The sequence below is a fragment of the Festucalex cinctus genome, chromosome 1 (assembly GCF_051991245.1).
Source record: "Festucalex cinctus isolate MCC-2025b chromosome 1, RoL_Fcin_1.0, whole genome shotgun sequence".
NCBI lineage: Eukaryota > Metazoa > Chordata > Actinopteri > Syngnathiformes > Syngnathidae > Festucalex > Festucalex cinctus.
The window spans coordinates 27,967,616-27,993,386 of NC_135411.1; positions in this window are offsets into that span (position 1 = coordinate 27,967,616).

The following is a 25,771-nucleotide window of genomic DNA, read 5'->3' on the forward strand; positions in this document are numbered from 1 at the left end:
TGCCGGTCCCTCCCTTTGGAACAACCTTCCACTAAATATTAGGCAATCCCCCTCTTTATCCTCTTTTAAAACACATCTGTATTCTTTGGCTTTTGGCGCACCATGAGACTTGTTTTTGGTGTTTTGTGGTGTGTATGAATTTGATGTTTAATCCATCCATCCATCCATCCATCCATCCATCCATTTTCTTGACCACTTATTCCTCACAAGGGTCGCGGGCGGTGCTGGAGCCTATCTCAGCTGGCTTTGGGCAGTAGGCGGGGGACACCCTGAACTGGTTGCCAGCCAATAACAGTGTTTGATGTTTAATCTACTCATTTATCTATGCATTTATTTATCTATTTATTCACTCACCTACTTCATATTAATTTACTGATGTAAAATTTACAAACTTCAAAATGTTTGCTTTTTTCTTGTTCTGTTACCTTATTCTTTACTGCACAACCGATTTATGTTTCATGTACAGCACTTTGTATACACCAATGCCTGTTCTTAAAGCGCTTAATAAATAAAGTTGAGTTGAGTTATTATTCTAAGCATAATGAGGACAAAGGTGCATGGAAATATCCACATCGGACACACTTGCTAAGAGACAACAATAAAGCTCAATGAGCAACATGACAATGAAAATTGCTTCTTTTATGACTTAAGTGCCAATTAAACACATCAGCGGCATTCGAGTAGATCCTTCGCCAGCTCCGTTATCTTGAGATTAGCGGATGTGAGCGTGATGGAGATGCAGCTTAAAAGCGCGTTCTCCACTGAAGATGATGTAACAAAAGGAGGACACCAGGGGATAAAACCACATTTCAGACTGTTTACAGAGCAAGAGTGAAGTGTTATCCAACTTGACAGAGCATTATCTGGTAAATTTAATCCTGTAATTTATAGAAGTTAATTAAGAACAATTCAGCATTTGTTTGTTTAAAAATAGCTTTTGAAAATACATGTACAGTATGTTACATTTTTAAACAGTTTCAAATGACATACCTCTAAAAGCATATTGCTAGCTATGACGTCAAAGGCTGAGCTGCACTCTCTTTAGAGAGTAGCTAGTGACTAGACACAAGTGAATAACATTTCCTGATACTTACCCATTGTCAAACTCAAGACGATTCAAAGATGCATCTCGATACATGAGGTGCGATTTTAAAGACGGTTCGATATTAAAAGGGAACGATTTGGTTCAGTTTCATTCAAAGGATCACTATTTGATTCGGTGTAGCAGTGATTATTTGATTACTCGACAACTACTAAATTGTCAAATTAATTGGAAATTATTTTGATACTCCATTAATCATTTGAATAGCATGTTTAATTTAAAATAATCTAAATCTCATAATTTGTACATTTGCAAACATTTGCTCTTATTTTGGAAAACAGTGATCAATTTATTTACGTAATTACTTTGTCGCGGTCCGAAGGGGATATTCCAATCGAGCACAAATGAGTATAAACACTCTGTCAGCCAAGCATGTAAACATCCATCCATCCATCCATCCATCCATCCATCCATCCATTTTCTTGACTGCTTATTCCTTACAAGGGTCGCGGGGGTGCTGGAGCCTATCTCAGCTGGCTTTGGGCAGTAGTACACCTTGGACTGGTTGCCAGCCAATCGCAGGCATGTTAACGTGTTACCTCGATTGTTTCAGAAACCGGAATTCTGGCCGTAACCCGAATGTTGACTGCATGTAAACGTAGTCACTGTTCTTGAGCATTCTTTGTTCAGGCTGGCGTACTTTGGAGTGCCCTACCTACGGAAACTAGAGCAGCTAACGCTTTAGAAATGTTTATACTATATCGACTTAAAGACTCATTTTACTCAATATACTTATTTTGTTACAGAAGGAATTGTGTGCAGCTGAAGTTTCTGCTGTAAGACATGCTAGTGTTGCTAGTTTACCACATTTTGCCTGCTGTCCAAAGGGATGACGCGTCATTATGCCAGAAGCCATAAATCCTCTCCTCATTCTGCTTGCTTGTTAGCGGGTTGCTGGTCCGAAACACAATCATAGCACCATTTATTCATTCAATGCTGACTGAGCGGCTCCATCATTTTGTCAGGACCCCGGCCGTTCATGTGGGGCTGGCCTCCTCATCCATCCAATCACTTAGACGCCCAAAGAGGCCCATTCATCATCCCCTGTTTAATTTTGACATGTCGTGACAAGTGTGACAAAAGATTGTTTGCGCTGTCAATACATTAGGCTATGGTAGCATCACTGTGAGCCAGTGGTGGAAAGTAACAAACATAGTTTTATGATGGAAGTGCCCACCTTTTGGCCTGTGCTTTAGCACTTTCAGCAAATCCTTGATAATGCGAGGCCTTGAAAAATGCACAGACTGAGCACCGAGTGAAGCAGGATTACTTCTGTCGATCGCTGTGAGTACACACAGTACTTCTCAATCCGTGCATTTTTGTGAGGCTTTGCATTTTAAGCATTCGATGAAAGTGCTGAAGTACACGCCAAAAGGTGGGCACTTCCATCAATCATCCAGTCAATGACGATGCCCACTTTTGGTTAAAAATATGTAAAGTAAACACACAAAGAGGAAACGTAATCCATGTTTGAGATCGTGATTGCGTGTTGTTAGAATTTTTCAACCACTACAGCGTGCAGTTAGCTAGCTAGCTAGTTATGCCTACACCTACATAGTGTTATGTTGTTTTTTTGTTTTTTTGTTTTTTTGTTATTTTGGCTACCATAATGTGTTGAAATATAACACTTTGTGGGCATATAACTACGAGAAAATACTGTATCTGCTGAAATGTCTCTCATGGAGTGTTCACAGGTTGAATTACGTGTGCCTCTGTGCTTAATGAACGGTTGACTTTACCTTAAGAGTTCTGTTTCGAGATCCACACACCAACAAACTAGGATGTGACGCTGCGGACGAGTCTGCTGGACAGTGCACATTAGTCAGCTAGGAGCCTCGGTTAGCTTACTATCAAGGCGTGGAAAGCCACACAAACATAACATACACATGTAGACGTAAGGGGTATTGTTTTTTTCAGTTGTTATCCTTAGCTAGTTTAGCACAAACTTAGCAACACTGTGGGAACAAGTGATTGCATAAAAGTTGAGCCAAAGCTAGGTAACTGTTAAACAACATATGAAGTGAAATGTAACAAAAAATGGTTACCTTCTTACTATTAGCATCTATTAGCATTATGTAAGTTGATCAGACACCTTTTTGTGTATTTTTTTTTATTGTGCCAGTATATCATAACAGGTATATTATGTACAGTAATTGACAGTAAAAATCTATTATTCACTTTCTCTGTTTTGTACTTTACATTTTGTAACCTGTTCCTTTATTATTTTTGCCTTCCTACAGCCTCCACAGTGAGAGTGATGGCTGCTAATCATCCCTTTCACTGTGGACGAACTCCTGGGTGCCTTTCCTTGCAGGGTACTTCTGTGCCCCGCCATGTTGTTGTTTTGGGTGTGTCTGTGGGTACGATCATGGTGATGTGTGTGTGTGTGTGTGTGTGTGTGGATGTTCAGCACTTTGAGTTGCATTTTGAATGTATGAAAGGTGCTATATAAATAAAGTTTAATTGATTGATTGATACAGAAGTTGAATCAGTACTTTTATGTTTACATCAAAAAACAATTATACTATAATAATAGCTGTAATTCTACTTACAGCAAGTATAGTGTGAGTCCTTACAGTACCTCTGCTGTGAACACACAATGAGCTGCAGTGGCGTGATCCATTGGTTCTGCCGCGTGCTCTGCCCGAATCAAAAGTGAGCGAATGCCCCTATAATTACTTCTATCAAATATTTATCCATCTACTTATGTAGGAACTTTACAGCACATCACACTGATGCTCTTTCGGCCTTGCCACTGGCAGCATTAGGGGCTTGAAATAATGGGAAAACCATATCCAAAGTTTCCCCTCATCTCCATTTATACTCCTTATTTATGTACTCCAGAAACTAAACTGTTTCTTGTTCCACGGGAGCATTGGCCTTGCCAAAAAGCGCCGTGAAACTTTATCAACAAGAACACTCCCAGAGCAAAAATCTCTGTCAAGGCCGAATAGTAAACAAACCAAAAGTCTATGGACATGAATCGTTTGTCGGTTTGTTGAATTAACAACTACAGTAGTTAACCATGTAAGGAGATGTCAGGTATGTGAAATATTACATTTTGGAAGTTGCTCCAGCCATCTGCACTGTCATCTGGTTGTGAACAAAAATTGATTGTATTCTGCATTGGCCTTCAAATTAACAGAAAAAAAATCTATATAAATAAATAAAGTACGTGACTATCAAATTAATAGATACTTTAAACGAATTGATACATTTGTAAAAAAAATAAAAAATAAAAAATTCAAAATCATTACACACTGCAAAACACACAACAGCATGTGGGGTGTGCGTGCGCGTGTGTACACACTAAATATGTACATATATACTGTATGTACAGTATATCAATATGTGATAGTCATAAACTAATTAAAACTATATATTATTTAATATAAAAATAATGCATAAAATGATGTTTTATTGATCCTGAAAAACATTCAATGAAAAATACTGTGAATGTAAAAATATAGCAATTAATAACAATGATTTATGATTGTTTATTATTAATAAACAAACACAACCTGTTTAGGTAGCTCATTCCTGAATCCAGGCAAGTTCTACGTAATGTGCATTGTGAGGCAGAGTACTTTAAAAAAAAAAATACTCTGAAAGTTCCATTTAATTGAGCGTAAGACTATCTTGGCACTGGGACTCTCAACTGGAAAATTAGCAAAATATAAAAAGTGTAAAAGTCTGGAATTAAAAGTGCAGGTTGCAGAAAATGAAAACTAAATTGACTTTATTCTCATCTAAGTTAAAAAAATAAAATAAAATGAAATAACTTCTTCATGATGATATTTGCCCGAAAGAAGATCCTGCCACGCATCAGTCTAATTTGCTTTTGTTCACCTCGTGCTCTGTTTGTTCTTGCTAATTACAAAGGGCAGGCGAGTCACAGGTGAAGACGTTTGAGGGTGGGAGGGAGTCAGAGAGGGAAAGAGACAGGGAGAGAGACATTTGTTGGGCTTACATGATAACCAGCTGAGTTGATTGAGGGGGGGGGGGGGGGGTGACCTTCAACAATGCTTATCCAAAGCCGGTTTTCAGGAGCAGCCTCACGCTACCATTGGATTATTGCAACATTCCTAATTAGTGCACCCAAGCTTTCGATGTGTTAGTCCACAGCGGTGCAATCATGCAATTAGAATGATCTAAATCAAAATATCAGTATGGCTAGTACACAAGACAGTCTCTCAATAAAAATGAAGAAAGAACTGTCCTTTACGCCCATGCATACTGCACGTACATACAGTATACAATATCCCATTAGAATGACTCCATAAAACACTGTTGAACATGCAGCATAAACTCTTAACTACGGAACTAGATCCTCATCAAAATGTTCTTCCCACTAATTGTTTGAGTCTTACGATTGACTTTAATAAATGGTGTACATGCTGATAATTGGCCCAAATTTGAGCACTCTTCCTCCCTTCCTATTATAAATAGCAAAGGCCCAATTATAGGCTGTCCCTAAAAGATGATCCCGATTATTCTGCGCATTCTGGTTGACAGTGCACTTAGTGACGGATTTCCCCATCTGCGCGTGTTTAGTGAATTAGGTGCTCGCTGATTGTTCCATTTTTACCGGTTAGCGCGGTGCAAAGGCAACGCAAATATTTAGTGAATAGGCCCCAATATTTTTTGGGTGTTATATAAAAGTAAAATTGATTGACAAGTGCATTAAAATAGATAATATATAAAAGTAATCATTCATAAATAATAGATAAATATACCGACTTACACTGGTTACAAGTTAAAACAGGTGTTTTCCGTACATGCAGTTTATATGGCACTATAAATATATAACAGTAAAAAAGTATTTTCTAATTTAGGCAATTAATATATGACACTATAAATATATATAGTTAAAAAAAAATGCTCCCCCAATTTAGAGGCGATTGCTGCAGAGGTAGCCCATGTCTATCACAATGTAAGCATGGTTTAAGCTATAACTCTGTGCTCTAAAGTTTGACTGATCAGAACACTAAATGACGATGATAAAATATAAATGGGAAAATAATCTCCACATAATGTGACATAGGGCTTAATTTAAGTTACAGGATGAATTTTCTACTTATTACTTAGTGTTTTATATTAATATATACATTTTTAAGATAAGTAGGAAATGTTTTTGTTTGAGAGAAATTTATTTTGATAAGTTAATTTTGTTAGTTTGTATTCAAGTCAATTTCTGGATAACTTTTCCATACGTTAATATAATTCAAAAATATGCTTCCTATTCAACTCAGGTTTAAATAATCAAAAATTGTTTCAACTACACAAAAAAAAAAAAATGATCGATGAGGTGTCCCTTATTTATTTTTCAAGGAGTTGACAACCCTCGGGCTAATGTAAAAACGGCATCAGCGAATAAAAAAAAAAAAAAAAATGAAGCGGTCTATTGCTGATTATTTTCTAAAACAAAATGAGAATGAGGAGGAGAATGATGGTGGAAAAGGAGGGCCAGCGGAAGGTGCCATATCAAACGATACAGATGAAAAGATCAGGGGAACATCGGCTGAGGAGCAGGTGAAGAAAAAAAAGAAAAAAAAAAGTACTGACTTTTACTGAGCTAAACAAAATAATGTTCACATGAGTTCAGTTCTATGAAATTATTGACTTGTTTTGATAGCCACTGCTGTTGCAGGCAAACCTCGTGTTCTTATGAAATATTTTGCAAATATATCGAGTTGCGTATGCCTAAGGTCATGCTGTACCTCCACAAAAAATGGTGCGACCAAATCCTGTGCTGTGCGAGCAACTAAAAATGTTACTCGCACCACTGCTAGTAGTGGAAAAGTTAGTGTAGAGCCCTGTGTCCAGATATCACATATAAAATATTTAACTTAACAGAAACTAAATTGAGTGACTTATCATTTCATGTTGATGTACAGTAATTCTTCACTTGAACCAACCTGAATTTTTTTTGCCTTGATCCAAATTATTTTCTTAACATTTTAGTTACTAAACCAAACTAATTTATTTACTTTAAACTGAATTGACATCTTCACGTATTCACTTTGACACCAATTAATTTATCTATAACCAAATATGAATTCTCGCATTTTATAAAATTAAAGGACCACTGATTGTCACACGCACCTGAAATTCGTTCTCCGCATTTGACCCATCTGAGGTAGCGGTTAGCAGCAATGTGGGCTTGCCTTTGGGGATCATTTGGTCATCTAACACCCCACTTCAAACCTGTAATGCTGAGTGTCAAGATGGGAGGCAAATGGGTCCCATTTTCTAGTCTTTTGATATGACCCAGCTGGGAATTGAACTCACAACCTCCCAGTCTCAGGGCGGACACTCTACGACGAGTTCACTGAGCTGGTTTAGTATATTTGACTAATAAATAAACAAACAAACAAACAAATAAATATATAAAAAATAGGGGTGTTGAAAAAATCGATTCGGCAATATATCACGATATTGCATCGCACAATTCTCGAATCGATTCAATAGGCGGCCAAATCGATTTTTAAACATCCATATTTGATGGAAAAATATTCACCAAAACGTCTTAGGATTCACACCTTAAGCATGAAAGAATGTTCTATTAATGGAACAGTTAGCCTTAATATTTTCATTTCAATGCTGTTCAAACATGAAACAGATTACAACCTCAATAACCCCGGGTTTTCACCGGATGCGGTTGCGGTGCGGTTGCGGTGCGGTCCGGCGACGCAAGCAATTAGATTCCATTCATTCGAATGGTGCAGTTTACACCGCTTGCGGGTGCGTTGCGTGTCGACTGCGTCTCAGCTGCGGCGTGCCGCAGGCCTTCCGCAAGGATAGCCTATTTTCTATTTTTGCCGGACGCCGCAGCGGTAGGCCTCCGGCAAATGGCAAGCTAGCACAAAACACATCGAGCAGGACAGGAAGACCGACGCAGTTTCAAAATAAATTTCCGGTTACCTTTCAGAATAAAACACTCGCCAGCTCCTATTTCTCAAGCTTTTCAGCAAAACGTGACGTGGGCGTCGCCGGGCCATGTGCTCATTCACGGTTTAGACACCAGCGAACATGGACGAGGAGAGGTTTATATTGGAGGTGGAAAACCACAAACTAATATATGACACGGCACATCCTTTTTATAAGGACAACCAAAAAAAGGATGCTGCATGGAATCTCATAGCAGAAGAAGAAGAAAAGGTTAAATCAAAAGAAGTCCACCTCTCTTTCTGCTTCTCTGTTGAGCACAGACTTTCTGTATGTTTGTCGTTGTGAAATGCCACATGATCGCGCGCGCGCGGTCCCGCGAGACACGTTGGGAAGTGGGCGGCGACGGAGCTGCCGGACCGCAGCTGTGCGGAGCCGGTGTGGATTGACAAAAAAATTGACCCGTCCGGAGCACGCAGTCAAGAGGCACCGCACCACAACCGCATCCGGTGAAAACCCGGGGTAAGACTGAAGTTTCAGATAAATAATACATTTCATACAAATCTTACACTGTACATTTTTACTGATTTGTATTTTCTAAATTTGAATAAAAAAAAAAAATCTCAACAATCGACCTATGAATTCGTATCGGGATTAATCGGTATCAAATCGAATTGTGACCTATGAATCGTGATGTGAATCGAATCGTCAGGTACAAGGCAATTCACATAAAAAATGAGTCATATGTAACATATGGGCTAGAGATGAGGTGAGGATGGAGAGAGAAGAGGAGAAAGATGATGATAAAGGCAGAGTATCCCATTTATAATATCCCATGGGCAGCCTTCCGAAAGATGTCAGACAACAACAAGAGAAAACCAAATTGTCGAACATGCAAATGAGCCCGGACAAATACACGTGATAACAGGCCTATACAATCTGAGCTGTAATTAAACAATATCAAATGAGAGACTGCTTTGGCTCCAGATACAGTACAATGCCAAGGTGGTACTGATGTGCTGTCGTTTTGAATACACATGCAGTCCATTGGGCTCAAACTAAATATATTATTTGGAGGGCATGAAAGAAAAAAAAATATTGGAAGGAAATCAAAAACTTTATTTTGGGTCCTTTGGATGTATATTTAGTTCCGTACAAATCAAAATTGAGGTCTGTCGATGCAAAATAAATGGTTTTCACAATCAAATCAATAACTTTGTCAGGTTTTGAATGGAAATGATTATTTTCAATGAACAACTGCATGTAACAATTTTTACAGTGTAGGGCCTCCCGCTGGCGGGACATGCCCGGAACATCTCTGCAGGGTGGCATCCGAATCAGATGCCCGAGCCACCTCAACTGGCTCCTCTCAACGCGGAGTCCATCCAGGATAACTGAGTAAAGTCTGTATTCTCCCCACCAGTCATGACGTCAAGAGTCAAGGTCAGCAGCACCCCATCTTCACTACACAGTGTTAAATGGTGCACTCCTCTCCCGAGACCACAATTTCCTTGAAGCCGTCCGGAAGTTGTTTACCATGGCCTCGCCTAACGCCTCCCAACGTTTAATTTAAGAATAATCTATGCGTCATGTTATGCTCAACCTTTTCGATCCCACGGCTGGTGATCCACGGGGTGGCAGATCGGGACATGGGCGGCATCCACACTTTTGATCAATGTTTTTCCTGTCGAATGTGTTAACAGCGGGCAGGACTGTGCACCTGCGGCTTGATTCCCCCCCTCCTCCTCATCCCCTGCTCTGTCTGCTCAGCCGACGGCCTCCCAACTCATCATTTCGCTCATGCGTCTCACCCGGCTGCCATACAGTCGGCCGCACACGCGCATTAAAATTCCAATCCTGCCCTGTCTCACACGAGAGTATAAAGCAGGCGTGGGGAATATTGTTCTGAGAGAGCGAGATGTGCTGCCTGTGCCTTGCCGCCCTCGCTCTGGTTGCTCTTGGCTGACTTGGTGACATCACAAGTTGAGCTGAGATGAAGTGGCTTAGCGGCAGAGGAAGCGTTTCCCATAGGGGGGTTGATGGAGCATCTTTCAGGCGTGGGAGTGCTGGAGGAGGGGAGTTTGGTGCTTTATGTGCATTTGATGTGTTTTGAATGTATATTTTGAACATGAAAACAATACATAACCCTTAAAAAAAAGTTGCAAGCAGACAGATCCTGCTCAGTGAATTGTGACATTATACATGTTCAAAGATCATTGCTGAAAATATTCCAAGACTGACAACTGTGTGTTGTGGTGATAAAACAACAGTTTTCCAGATGTATTTATTTATTCATGTATTTATTTATTTATTTATTTATTTATTTTGGGGGGGGGGGGGGGGGGCAGCGCATGGCTAAAACGACCATCAGTGACAAGCATGAGTCCCACCATAAGTTGCCCCTCCCCAACAATATGAACTCTTGAGTGCCTTCGTTCCTATCACCGATTATCTGTTGCAATTGTGAGATGATACACCCCAAAAATATCCCTTCGGTACCCCAGGGATGTTGCCACTTTAGAGTGCCACGTTGTGGGCTTTAAGTACATGCATGTCACACAGAAAAAGGTGGAAGAGCGTGGGGGGAGAATGGTCAGACTTGACCTTCAACTTGTGGGCAAACGCCTCACGCTCGCTTGATTTTTCACGTTTCATAGCTCATGTGCCGATTATTTTTACTCACTCACATTTGGCATTAGGGATGTGCCAAAAAATCGATTCATAAAAGAATTGAGATTCTCATTTATTAATCGAATCAATATTAATATCCAGAAATTGATTTTATTTAAATTAGAAATGAAGAAGAAGGGGATAAGGCAGTTGTAGCCCAAATGCTGTTTTTGTGAAAAAAGGCACTTACAATAAAAAAATTAATAAATGTTTAAACAAAAAAAGACACTTTAATGTCTCTATTTGTCATTTTGTCTTGCAAAGCAGACTGGAGTAGATCATGACAATGTGTGGATATCTGTAAATTGAAGCAGAAATCATTTGTCAATCAAATCATTTTGAATCGAAAATTGTTTGAATCGAGAATCGAAAATCGATTCTGAATCGAATCGTAGACCCAAATATCGTAATCGAATCAAATCGTGAGACAGTCAAAGATTTCCAGCCCTATTTGGCATGGTTGTTCACAACTCTCTTCCCTGTCGTGTGTCAGAATTTGGACGGCATTCATTTCACTTTACAGAGCCTGGGGAAAAGTCACGTTCACTAGCGGAACCATGCATCAGCCCCGTTTGCGTCTTGTTCTGTGTGTTTGTCGCCTCCCCAAAGCTTGTGAGTGATTGCGGTTTCACCCTCGGCTGCTCTGATGAAATGTTAAAGCGCCTCATTAATTCATTTCTGTCTCTTACATAACACTGATTGCATACGTGTCGTGACTCACAGTAAGGCAAAAGTACATCTTTTATTGCACACTGACACATATTACTACATTGCATGCGTGTCCTAATGTGGGCCATTAAAAACTTTAGTGTAGAGGTCACATGGTTGACATTAATAACAGTTAGAGTGGTTATATTGCTTTTTATTTGTTAATGGGGTTGGCAAAAACAGTACATTGCCACGGGATTATTAAGCGGTTACATATTGTCATGTTTTGGTTTTGTGGGGGTGGGATTTTGTTTTCTTTTGGTGTTTTTGGTTGTCACGTATTCCTTGTCTCTTCCCTTGTGCCGTTATGTGTAATCACGTCCACCTGAGTGCGTCTTCCCTTCCCACTGTGTTGACCAATCAGCTCCCTTGCCACTTGTGTCTTGCCCAGCTGTGTCAAGTCATTGTCAATTAGTCTGTGTGTATTTCGTCACCTATTTTCCGTTCAGTTCTTGTTGAGTCATTGTGCCTGTCATTGTGACTGTTCCTGTCATTGTTACTGTTCCTGTGATCCATGCCATGCCTTGTTGCCCTAGTGTTTTCGTAATTAGTTTGTTTTTGACCTTGTTCATTTGTATTTTTTCCATAGTCCCTAGTTTACATTTTTTTGTTAATTAAACCCATTTTTTACTTGCATCCCTGCCTTGCCCTGTTTTTGTTGCCCCCTGCATTTGGGTCCTGCCTCCAACCCCCCCATCGTGACACATATTAATAATGCCATTTTTGTTATGCGCTATGAGGACAAAAGTATCGTGACATTGGTAATTGTTACGGTCAATTCAGTAACAGTCTTCTTTACCCGCAAATGAATGGTTAACAGGTTGGATCATAAATGTCATGGTCCCCAAATTCTTCCACACTAAACTCATGCTCCAAAAATACCTTTCTGGGTTAGGTTTAGGTCCAAAATCTGACCATTCAGAGAGAATTTCTCTGAAAAAAAAATAACGATTCCCGCCCATCCTTTCTGAAAGAGCTTGGCAGACTCACAAAGACATTAAGTGTACAGTAAACGTACCAAATTGCTGTCATGACTCATTACTTTCAAACTTCAAGAGTAGCAGATTAGCTTCCCTCCAGCAGAAGCATCAGTCTGCCCTCACGTCAGCTTGTCCACTTTTTTTTTTTAACGTGTCCACATCCAGCAGGGTGTCAAACGCATTTCTGCATTTCAACAGAGCAGTAAACACCTTGAGGCAGCGTACACGTTTCTACAGTAATGTGCATCCTATAGGAGGGACTCTAAAATAAAGTGCGCTGTTTGTGTCATTTTAACATGATTTTCCTCTACTAAAGATGTACGCCACCAATAAAAGCGACGTCAACAAGACAAATAGTGCTATTAGGTGCTTATAAATATATAAGGGACACCTTTGATTTACTCAATTAATTGTCTTTGTATAGCTGCTCAGCATTACATTATGAGAAAATAAAGGTCAGCCGGCGTATATGTCCTGCCTCTTTATCGTCCATTTCCACTTGAATGCACCTCAGAGGATTGGGTTAATATTGCTTCTACTGGAGTGGAACATTCCGGCATATGCCTGCTATGGCTAGTAAAGCCCACTCAGTATAGCCGTGTAAACCTGTTGAGGAAATGCAGAGATGAGAGATCGGCGCAAAGGTTTGCCAGCTCTGTGCACTGTGACATCCCGAGGCTGCGCGGCCCCTCAGGCGCTGTTCACCTTCCGATCTAACTCGTGTGAAATGGATGTGTTGGCGGACACTGATCCGTGTCAGAATGGGACGGCACCCGAAACAAATGTCAAAATGATTCGCATCCATCCTTCCCTCGCTTCTGAGTGCGGCTGTTTCCTCCAGTAAACATCTTCAAGCCAGGGTGGGGTGAATATTCGGTGTGAAGGCTGGGGTGAGACCAGAGGTCATTTTGGGGGTGGCACATAAGGATTACATTGTAGTTTAATAGCCATCTATCAACTAAGGGAGTAATTAAGGCAACTATCCATTATAACTGTACATTGTTTATGCATTTAATGTATTGGTTTCTTATTATCTTACAAAGTTTTTTGTTTAACTTTTGACATGGTTCAGGTTTAGTTTGTCTTTAGCCTCATGTGTCTTTAAGTTTCATCCAAGATCTGTGTTTTGTTTGTCCTTGTGTGCCTCCCAAACATTATGTCCACCTGTGTTTTGGCCTGCCCCACCTAATGTGTCAACCAATCAGCACCCTATGCCTCTTGTGCCTTGTCCAGCTGTGTGTCGTTGTGTCAATTACTGTGTGTGTATTTAGTCTCTTGTTTCCCCTCTGTCTAGGTCGATTCATTGTTGTTTACCTCCCGTCATGCTGCCGGTTTTCTGCCTTGTTGTTCCCCCATTTTGCATTGCTTACCTTTTGGCGTTCACTTTTTGTTTGGTTGAATTAAATTCCCTTTTTATTTCACCTCTGCCTCCTCGCCCTGCTTCTCTGTATTTGGGTTCACAACCACACCTAAAACGTGACAATCTGATGCCTTTTTATCTTTATTCCCTGGCACAGTGACATAATGCATAACAATGTGATATCACTGTAATAGACCCTGGGGAAGTCCAGTCCCAGGCTTGTCCAGGTGGACGGAAATTTGTGGATGGATGAGAACATCATCTGTCAGTATAAATCTTGCTAGAAGGCCTTCTTGCTCCCGAGTGGGATTTATTTATTGAATCAACAACATCCTAAGCATTAATCTGCTCCTAGTTTTAAAGCATTGTTGTGTAGACTATATTTTAAGGAAGCATATTATGGGAATTTGACTTTTTATTGTTTATATCGTTTTGTCTCTGGAATGCATACCATTATTTCAAGTGTGAAATGAAGCAGTCATGTAAATCTTTTGCTATCTGCCTATTTAGTAGAATGAGTCTGTGGAGACATGCTCTGTACTTGCACGCGCTCCACTGTTACATTACAGGGGGGCACATTTACATAGCAACCAGGGCCGGCCCGAGGCATAAGCGAACTATGCGGCTGCTTAGGGCCCTGTGACCATCAACGGGACCCAAGACACAGACAGACAGACAGACAGACAGACAGAGAGAGAGAGAGAGAGAGAGAGAGAGAGAGAGAGAGAGAGAGAGAGAGAGAGAGAGACAGACATACTGTCAAATGTTTCTGTAGATTATTATTTTTTTTGACAGTTTCATCCTATTGCCGCGTGCTATCTCGTGCCCTACCTCTTTCCCTGCTAAATGTTCATGCTCCATAAAACCTGTCTGTGTGTGCTGTGCATCCAGGCTAGCTCCGAGTCCAGCCATGCCGTACGCACTGCATAACCCCGGGTTTTCACCGGTTGCGGTTGCGGTGCGGTTGCGGTGCAGTCCGGCGACGCAAGCAATTAGATTCCATTCATTCGAATGGTGCAGTTTACACCGCTTGCGGGTGCGTTGCGTGTCGCAAGCCTTCCGCAAGGATAGACCTATTTTCTATTTTTGCCGGACGCCGCAGCGGTAGGCCTCCGGCAAATGGCAAGCTAGCACAAAACACATCGAGCGGGACAGGAAGACCGAGGCAGTTTCAAAATAAATTTCCGGTTACCTTTCAGAATAAAACACTCGCCAGCTCCTATTTCGCAAGTTTTTCAGCAAAACGTGACGTGGGCGTCGCCGGGCCATGTGCTCATTCACGGTTTAGACACCAGCGAACATGGACGAGGAGAGGTTTATATTGGAGGTGGAAAACCACAAAATAATATATGACACGGCACATCCTTTTTATAAGGACTGTAATGTATTGTGAGTTTGATGTTCGCGATTGCTTGTTGTGCCCGTCTCGCTTGCCGTACTGAGCGGCAGCCGGACGGGGAAGACAGAAATAAAGAGTGGACCCGCACTGACCCGACTCTCGTTATTAATATACTTTACAAGGACAACCAAAAAAAGGATGCTGCATGGAATCTCATAGCAGAAGAAGAAGAAAAGGTTAAATCAAAAGAAGTCCACCTCTCGTTGTGAAATGCCACATGATCGCGCGCGCGCGGTCCCGCGAGACACGTTGGGAAGTGGGCGGCGACGGAGCTGCCGGACCGCAGCTGTGCGGAGCCGGTGTGGATTGACAAAAAAATTGACCCGTCCGGAGCACGCAGTCAAGACGCACCGCACCGCAACCGCACCCGGTGAAAACCCGGGGTAAGGAGGGTGACAAGGGAGTGGATTTTCACTCCCGTTGAGGGCCATCCCATAGCACTCCCACAGAAATAAATCCCGAATATAGAGCCAAATGTTTGGATTGCTGTTCATTGTTCAGATTTTTCCAGCCATTTCAATTTAAGCTTTTGCACATTTTTGCACTTTTTGCACAAAATGCCGGGCTCACGATCTGTCATTTCTGTGGAATCGTCTGATCGCGTCGCAAAGCATTCCAGCACAATTTGACTGTCAGCTCATTTTCTACCACTGACTGAAGGACAGCGATGTTTCTGCTGTGTGTGCGTGACCAAAGACGGCCAATCAGTGTTCAAATGTAGCGCCCACACATTTCACCCCTACCTAAAAAACAAGCGGGCTCGTGGTGGAGGAGGCTGATAGCGGGTTTTTTTCCAAAGAGAAGTTCATCGTCCATAATATGGAACTGTTTTGGCTTCACACCAGATGACAAAGACCAGGCTAAATCATATGCAAAGTGTGCAAGTGTGATACCCACAAAAGTGTTTTGTTGAGATGTAGCCTAACTAATTATTATTTTTTGCTCGAGTCATTTTCTTGATTTATTGTAATTGTTTTATTTCAATGTGTATATTTACATTGAGGGGTGATTTTAGGGTGTTTTGCGAAATGAACACTGGGTGGCAGCACTAACTTGCAGTGTCACAAGGGACCACGTAATGAACAACGGGGAAGGGAGGCTCATAATCCAAGCGAATGGACAAGGAGCATCAAGTGTCCAGCGTCGCTGATTTACGTGTTGTATTTTTGATATTTCCAGGTTAGTGTTATCTTTGTTGTGTGACTACAAGTGTTTATAAGCAACTACGAATGCCCAGTGATGTGTTAAATGTGAGCTAAATTTATTTTAAATGTGTTTAAATGCGATTGTGTGCGACTCGGTGTAATGTAGCTTGAAAAAGGTAGCGTATGACGTAGTTACTTAATTTTTCGTTTGCTTTATTTGGCTCCTGGTCATTTGAGGGTTATTTCCATGTGTCTATAAAAGGAAATGTACTCTTGTGTGTGTGTGTGTGGAGTACTTTGCACAAAATGCAATGAGCTAATGCTCGCCCGAGTTGCCGAAGACTGCGTTCGTGTAGTCGACCTTGTTTAAAATGGCGCACGTCGATTGCGGCTAGAAATGTTTTACTATATATGGTGTAAGGTTAAGAGGTAGTCGTTATAGTTTTTATTTAGTTGTTATTAAGAAGTATATGTGTGATAGCTTGACTGCAAGGAAGATTTATTCTGTTGCATAAGGCGAATACTTATAAAATGTAAAGCCATTACAAAAATACTCTTTTGAATAGAGAGCAAGATGATGTACATACATGATAGATGATAGAATACATGAGTGTTGATAGATGAGACATGAGTAAAGAGAGCATGTGTATTTTTGGTGTAAACAATTTTTGTAAATTGTATTTTTGATAAAATTTGTATTGTAAGGGAAACATTTCTATGTGAATGATGTCATCCAACTATGATGAGAAACTAGTGCTTGAATATGAAGCATATTGACAAGCAGAATTATTTCACCATTGTAGTTAACAGTTTGAATGAACATGTAAATAAATATAATCCAAGTGAATGGACAACGAGCAACAAGTGTCCAGCGTCGCTGATTTACGTGTTGTATTTTTGATATTTCCAGTTCCAGGATTATCTATATATCTGCCAGCGGGCACCCAGCCGGGACCCGCTACACAAGGAGCGCGTGAAGACAAGCTATGGCAACACTACGAACGTTTCAGCCACCTGAAACGGCAATGCACACGAGAGCCAAATGGTGAAGCCAAAAACTCCAAAACTGAGACACCAGCTCATGCATGCATCCAAAACAGCAGAGCGTCACAGAAGCATTCACCAAAATCATACCACTGGTCCAGCCGTAAGTCATATTGTAGCGTTTGTGAAATGATCAGGCTAACCTAGCAAGAAAACAACACGCTTACGTTAGCACACACCCAAAAAAGTATGTGTTGCATTCATGGCCGGTCCAGACCATGGGAAACTACATAACCCGCCACCCACCCACACTGATTGCTACAAAATTGTGATCTTTACTTTTAAAAGGGTGCCCTTTACTTATCTACCAGCAGCAGTTTTTTTCAACTGTGTTTATATGCTCTTTTCTTGTTTTTTTAAACCATGACTCGCCTCCAATTGGCTGGCAACCAGTTCAGGGTACGCCTACTGCCTGAAGCCAACTGGGATGGGCACCAGCACCCCCACAACCCTTGTGAGAAAGAATTGGTTCAGAAAATGGATGGATGGAAACCATGACGAGCACCCAAATTGTGCGTAAGAGAGTCGCTATTTTGATTAGACTACGTGAAAAAAGAAATGTGACTTTTGTTATTGTTTTACTCAGGTGTTTTGTGGCTATAATTTAGATTTTTCTTTACAAAAGGTGTTTATTACTATGATTATTTTCATAAATGCATTTATTCAATACGTCTCTTATTTCATGTGTAATTCAATTTGTATTTCTTATTAATACAAAATCGTGATAAAATCCATCCATTTTCCTAACTGCTTGTTCCTCACAAGGGTTGTGGGGGTGCTGGAGCCTATCCCAGCTGGCTTTGGGCAGTAGGCAGGGTACACCCTGAACTGGTTGCCAGCCAATCACAGGGCACACAGAGACGAACAACCATCCACACTCACAAGCAAACCTAGGGACAAGTCGGAGCGCCCAATTAACCTTTGGAATGTGGGAGGAGACCGGAGTACCCGGAGAAGACCCACGCAGGCACGGGGAGAACATGCAGGCCACCCACCCAGGAAGGCAGGAGCCTGGACTTGATCTTGCGTCCTCAGTCTTGATTAAATCAAAATTGTGAATTTATAATTAAAACATCGTGATATTCTGTTTTTGCAAGATCACCCACCCCTTGGCCTATTCATAATTCTGAATTATTCTTTTTTTTTTTTTCAACTATTTTATTTTCTTATTTCAGGTATTTCTGTTCATTAACGTGAATATTTAAGTATGTGTTTGATATTTCTTTATGCATTTTATTTAATACTGCATTTTATACTACTGTTGCATTTTGTTTTCAAATTACAATTTGTTTGCAAATTGTGTTTACATTTATTTTATTATATTGGTACTTACGGTCGGCCTAGACATTCAGCGTCCCTGCATTTAGTAGTAGGGTGACCAAATGTGTCCGCGTCGCGTGGGACATGCACAGCATTTGAATTACCTTGTCATGTGAATTGAGCATGCACACGCTACATGACTGCGTAGCGCGTGCATGCACAGCGTTTGAAGCTCAATTCACATGTCCAGGTAATTCAAAAGCTGTGTGTTCACGCGCTATACGGGACAGTTGGTCAGCCTATTTAGTAGGGCTGGGAATCTTTGACTGTCTCACGATTCGATTACGATTTTTGGGTCTACGATTCGATTCAGAATCAATTTTCGATTCAAAATTATTTGATTGACAAATGATTGCTGCTTCAGGGGGGTGCTGGGGAGCGGGCGAATCGCCTACATCCGCCGGGTTGGAGGAGGCCCCGCTGGTCGCTCCTCTTACTCACTTCACTAGTTTTGCACTATACTGTTAAGGTTCCGGTGCGACCGGACAGTGGATCCCAGAACACAGAGTAAGCGAGAGGTTTTATTCACCAAAACACGTGAATATGAACATAAAGCGCTGGACACAGCCAGGAAAAAGGTTAACAAAAAGTGCTTGCAAATTGCAAGGAGGGAAATTAACACAACACAAAAAGACCCGAAGGCTACAAACCGCAAACACAAGAAAGCAACAACTTACTATAGCTATGAAACACGCCACATAAAAGTGGGAACAAAAAGAGACGTAGCAAAACTTACGTAGATGAAAATCGAGAATCTTGGACTATAATAATTAGCGAAGGCGAAAAACAGTGGAAACACTAGACGATGGCTGTGAGCAGACGGAGCAACGACCCGACAGTGGCTGCAAGGAGTCCCAGTCCTTATGAAGGCCTAATAGGTAGGGGTGGGACAAAAAAACGATTCGACCGAACCTTCGGTCGTCAAGGGGAGCTAAACGACCGTATCGGTAGCAGACTTGTTAACCGATACAAAATCCGCCAGGAATCCTTAGATACATTGCTTGTAAAGCTGTGGACCGGATATCGCGTGACTGTGAATCGGTTTCGAGTGAGGCTTTATGGTTATCATAACAATAGCAAGAGTTCTGCGCCGTGCTCTACTTGTTTTGTTTACATTTCAGTAGTATCACTATTCAAGCTACTTCCCTGTTTACAGAGAGCTAGCAAAGTAGCGCTCAGAGACGCTTCATTCCCCGGATGTTGTAAACATAATGCAAAGACGTTACGCACCTTGGGGAGGAGCCTACCGTCAACGCCGTGCTCCCGACACGGCGCGCGCGCGCGCACAACGAGTGACAACATGCAACAGTTAGCAGAAGCTAACCCATTGCTATCGAGTCCTCTCGGTGCACTTGTATGTCCCGGGCAGTGTTGCCACAGTTACCTTGAAAAAGTAACTTAGTTACTTTACTGATTACTTGGTTTTAAAAGTAACTAAATTGCGTTACTGATTACTTGATTTTAAAAGTAACTAAGTTAGATTAAAAGTTACTTTTTTAGTTACTTTCAGCAGCTGCCGATAACACCATCTCAACATAAAAATAATGCAGTAGAAACGGAGTTCCAAATACTTTATTGAAAGTGCATTTTTAACATGAAAATAAAGTTTTTTTTTTATGAAAAACAAAATAGGCAGTCTCTCTTGACTTCTTGTAACGTAAATATTTTTTTTAAAACAAAAAATAAAAATCTATCCAGGTTGAAAATGAAAATCCCCTAAATTCCTCTATTGTTTGTTTGTTCCGCTATTCCAGTGTGTACACATGTATCAGTTTAAATATTTATTAGTAGTTATTGACAGTTATAATTGTTTTTTGGTTTGTTTGTTTTTTCTCTTCAAAATAAGGATCAGGAAAACAAAAGGTTGATAATTTAATGTTAAATATAAATATTTAACCTTTAGACAGACACCAACACAATTAAACAGAATATTTGCACATTGTGAAGTATTTCAGAAACATAAATTTAAGACATGAAATAAACCTACCGTCCAGCCAAAAGAAATATGAAGCCACCTTATGGAACAATAAATCTATCAAACACATTTTAACCACTTAATATATGCAAAAATATTTCCAAAAGTTCATTTCCCTTTTTAATCAACAATTTTTGTATTTAACAATTTTTTTTTCTTTTGTCATCACTTTCATTTTTGGTTAATGTATGACATCTGTTTTTGTTTTTTTAATCTGAGACACGATGATGACCACAGAATCACTACTGTTTATATTTTGTTTTTTGGGCTGTCGTAATCGCGGGCACGTCTCAGTTCTCCTATCTGCTGCTCATGCTAGTTGTAGACATTGACAGGGAGCCACAAACTGAGAAATGAGATACTTGCAGTGTGCTTTTAGCTTAGCTGGTGTGTTGGCTGTGGGACATACCTGTGTCGTTTGAATCCATGCATTGGATCGTCACGGGAGTTATTCTTTTTGGCTCGCGCGCAGTACCAACGCCGAGTGCACCGAGAGGACTCGATAGCCATGGGAAATACCGAGATGTACGGCACCGGCTTCTGCTAACTGTCTCCATTTGTATGTTGTCACTCGTTGCGCGCGCGCGCCGTGTCGCGAGCACGGAAACACGGAAGTAGCTTGAATGGTGATGCTACTGAAATGTAAACAAAACAAGTAGAGCACGGCGCAGAACTCTTGCTATTGTTATGAAAACCATAAAGCCTCACTCGCAACCGATACGGTCGTTTAGCTCCCCTTGACGAACGATGGTTCGGTCGAATCGTTTTTTGTTCCACCCCTACTGAAAACGTAACTTGTCTGACGTCACTCCCCCTGGCGAGAGGGCGGAGACGACCTCATCCCATAATGCTTCACGGACCAGTTGAGGATGGAAATAAATTATTTTTTTTACCACTTTTATGGTCCATAATGCACACTTTTTTTGTTGTGTTGTGTGCCTGTTGGTTAATAAAACTAGTAGTAAAAGTATCATCACTTTTGTTTTGAATGTGCAAACCATTCATGACCAGACCATGGCTGAATTCAGTGTGGTGATCAATGACTTCTGCCTCATCTTCGTAGTTAGCAGTAGTTGTTTGTGACTGTTACAACAGCGAGATAGTTTGCCTTCTTCATGAAAATGTGGAGTAACGCATTGATTCTCTGGACAGTAACTTTAATCAGACTACTTTGTAGAATAAAGTAACGCGTTAGACTATTAGTTACTTTAGAAAGCAACTTTTTTGAGTAACGCGTTACTAAGTAACGCGTTACCGGCAACACTGGTCCCGGGCCGGCGTTGGTACTGCGCGCGAGCCAAAAAGAATAACTCCCGTGACGATCCAATGCATGGATTCAAACGACACAGGTATGTCCCACAGCCAACACACCAGCACACTGCAAGTATCTCATTTCTCAGTTTGTGGCTCCCTGTCAACGTATACAACTAGCATGAGCAGCAGAAAGGAGAACTGAGACGTGCCCGTGATTACGTCATCAAACTCAAAATGAACGACAGCCCAAAAAACAAAACATAAACAGTGGTGATTCCGTGGTCATCATCGTGTCACGATTAAAAAAACAAAAAAGATGTCATACATTAACCAAAAATGAATGTGATGGCAAAGAAAAACAAAAATTGTTAAAAACAAAAATTGTTGATAAAAAGGTTAGGGCACTTTTGGAAATATTTTTGGATATATTAAGTGGTTAAAATGTGTTTGATAGATTTATTGTTCCATAAGGTGGCTTCATATTTCTTTTGGCTGGACGGTAGGTTTATTTCATGTCTTAAATTTATGTTTCTGAAATACTTCACAATGTGCACATATTCTGTTTAATTGTGTTGGTGTCTTTTTAAAGGTTAAATATTTATATTTCAAATTGAATTATCAACCTTTTTTTTTTTCCCTGATCCTTATTTTGAATAAAAAATAAAAAAAAAAAATAAAAAACAATTATAACTCTCAATAACGACTAATAAATATTTAACCTGATACATTTTTCAGTCATATCGCCCAGCCCTTTGTTGCGGTCCATTTAAATAATTGATTCAATATATAAAAATATAGAAGACATTTTTGTTTTTTTTTAAACACATTTGTAGATACTGTAAAAATTTGTGGTGTTTTAAGATTAATGTTTACAAGCAACAAATGTCACTATAAGTTTTGAATATTGAAATGAATCGTATCGAATCGAAAATCGTATCGTTCCCAAACTTAATCGAACCGCATCGAACCGTTCTGTTCTGAAAGATAATCGTTTTTCAATCGAATCGCAACCTGTGTATCGAGATACATATCGAATCGGCCTCATGTCAGAGATTCCCACCCCTACTAATAGGTGATGCCCTGCAGGTGTGGTGCAGGGGACACGCCCCTCTCATTAATCAGGCACTGTGAGACAAGGAAACACACTGAGAGCCCAGCAACATGACATATACACTTTGTAAATATACACATAGGGCACACAACACATTTCTTGGTGGGGTGGAGAAGGGTGGAAAAAAAAAATATTGTGGGCTGACTTCCCCTCGAAGTACTCAAGTAGTGCCTTAAGTTTTTTCTTCTTCTTCCTGATGTGTTTAACTGATGGTGTAGTGGTTTACTTGCGTGAGCTGGGATAGGCACCATACTGTTCACCCTGCTGTCACCTTTGTCCCAATGAACACTTGCATGTAGACGGCAAGACCGTTAGTTGACCACATATCCATTTCAGTGCCATTCATTTGACACTATTGCGTAAGTATCACATGAGCTTTTATTTCATCCCAGTGTTCCATTCCTCCATTCTCCATGCTGCTAGTTCAGGTTCATCACAGGGACTGGGGTTAAGCTGCTTTGAAGTTAGACCAAATACGTAAATTTACTTTTACACAAGTTGATTCAAGTTAGATGTGGTGGCAGTTTAAACATAGTCAACATGATCATTGATGGACTAGCTTTTTGGTTGCTCTTTTGACGATGAAATGGATAGCACGATATGTAGAGCTAACAATAGATAGCAGACTGTCTATTTTATTTAGCTAAAGTTCTCAGACAGATAACCCAATCAAACATTTAATACATTGCTGTGAGAAAATGCCTTCAACAAACCCAATGATGAGAGTTTGGTTCCGAGTCTGTCCTTTTAGAAGCGACTACAATGTATTGGAAAACAAAAACCTTTTGGACAATATCTGGCGGTGCAACCCCCAAACATAGCTTTTTGTCATTGTTTTCATTTCAGGTCAGTGGTAATGCCACCTGTAGGTACCCTGCCAGCTATTGTTTACAAACATCCTGAAAGGTCTTTACTGTAAGAACCCATAAAAAACACTCGCTTAAAAATGGACAGTTTATCAGGGGACCACTGTATAGTTTTTCAAGGCTACTGTCCTCATAAGTCCCAAGCTCCTGCTGTGATTAGATTTTGAGTCATTCATATATAATGAACAAAATGTGAATCATAATGATGGCTCTGATATTCAAGCCAAAAAAGTGGCACTGTTTGTGGTGGAGAGGGAGAGACGGGGGGTGGGGGGCATGATGAGAGACAGCGCTCTGTTGTGATGAAACATTATCACTCGGCATCTTTTCGCATGGCCGACTCCTCTGATGAAGCCGCCGTTGCCCGAAAGCAGTGGTGCAGTTTGCTGGAAAGCAGCCTTTTATGCCACGGCGGCTCTATCAGCAGGCAGCAGATGATAATCTTGCTGGAAGCATAATCAAAACGCTTATGGCCATCACGAGAGGGGAACAATGTACGTGCAAGCCACGGCAAGGCTCTTTAATTATTAATCCTCCGGCAGCGGCCGCCATTAGTCGACCATCGGCCGAGGCCGTCAGCGAGCGCCATAGGAGGCTCTCGAGTTGGAAATAGGCAGACCACTGAGAAAACTGTTTCCATCATTATTGCGAGAGGGCTCATGCAAATTGCAGCAGGAGTAAATGTACCCTCGACTCGTGTTAACTTCCATCTGGCCTACTTGTAGCCAACCTACATAAAAAAAAAAGCTCATTCAGGCTTCTTCTTTTGTTGGTTTTCTTTCGTCTTAGCACATTCCCAAGTTTTGAGTCCAACTAGATAGATTCCAGTAGGCAATAGGATTAGGTTTTGAAATCATTTTCAACATACAAAGTAAGCGAGGTGGAACTTGCCATAAGAAAACTTTTAAAGACCCTGTAAAGTCAATTCAGAGATTTGTTTCTAAATACAGTTTGCATGTTTAAAGATAACTGCTGTAATTGTCATGAGTGAAAAGACTTTTCATTTCACATTTCCCAAGTAAATGTGTATCGAGTGTGTTACGAATCTTTGATGAGTACCGCTTCAATGATAAATTCCTTATGTTTTATTGTTATCATTGAAAAAAAAAAAAAAAAGAGTACCCACACATGAGAAAGCCAACGAAATAGCAAGAAAATAACATTGGTAGCTGAGGGAGAAGAACTAATTCCAGGCAACTTTTGTTCAGGGGTCCATTTTACAAAGCAGGTTTAGTGAGAACCCTGAGTCTGTTAACCCAGAAATGTAGGAAATTGCGTTTCAGAAAGGGAGGTAACTCTAGCCGGTTTCATAAAAAAAGCTAACTTAATTAAGCTCTCGGTCAGTTACTGTAGAGTCTATGAAACTAACCTGCTCAGTACCAGGTTTATCTAAATGAAAATCCAAGTTCTCAAGGTTTGATTTCCTTATTCATTTGGTCAGCTGGCGAGTTTTGGCCACTCTTTTCACAAACATGGCATGTCCTTTTGACAAATCATCCCGTTGATGAAGGTGCACTCTAAAAAGAGAATTGTTGACCCAAATTAAAATTACAAATTGAATTGTTGACCAACTTCATAAAATTGCTTCAATTGGTAAGACACGGTTGGCTTAAATTAATACAAAGTGAATACCGTAGGTTAAGTTTAATTAATAATTAATAATAATAAGTTCAACAAGTTGCAAAGCTGCGCAAGACATTGTGAAATGAAACGGGGGTGGTGATTGTTTGAAAAGGGAAGTAATACAGGTACATTACAGGCATGCAGTCGCCGGCATAGAAAATGTCCCTGCAGAATGATACAGCATTCATTTGGCATCAATGTATTAAGTTATTCTTATCGTTGGTGTGCTACGTTGAATATGTTTCCAGCTTTCTAGACATGTCTGAATGACGGTGTCGGGATAAGAGGCAGGAAAAAAAAAATACAAAATATCCTGTGTCATTAAT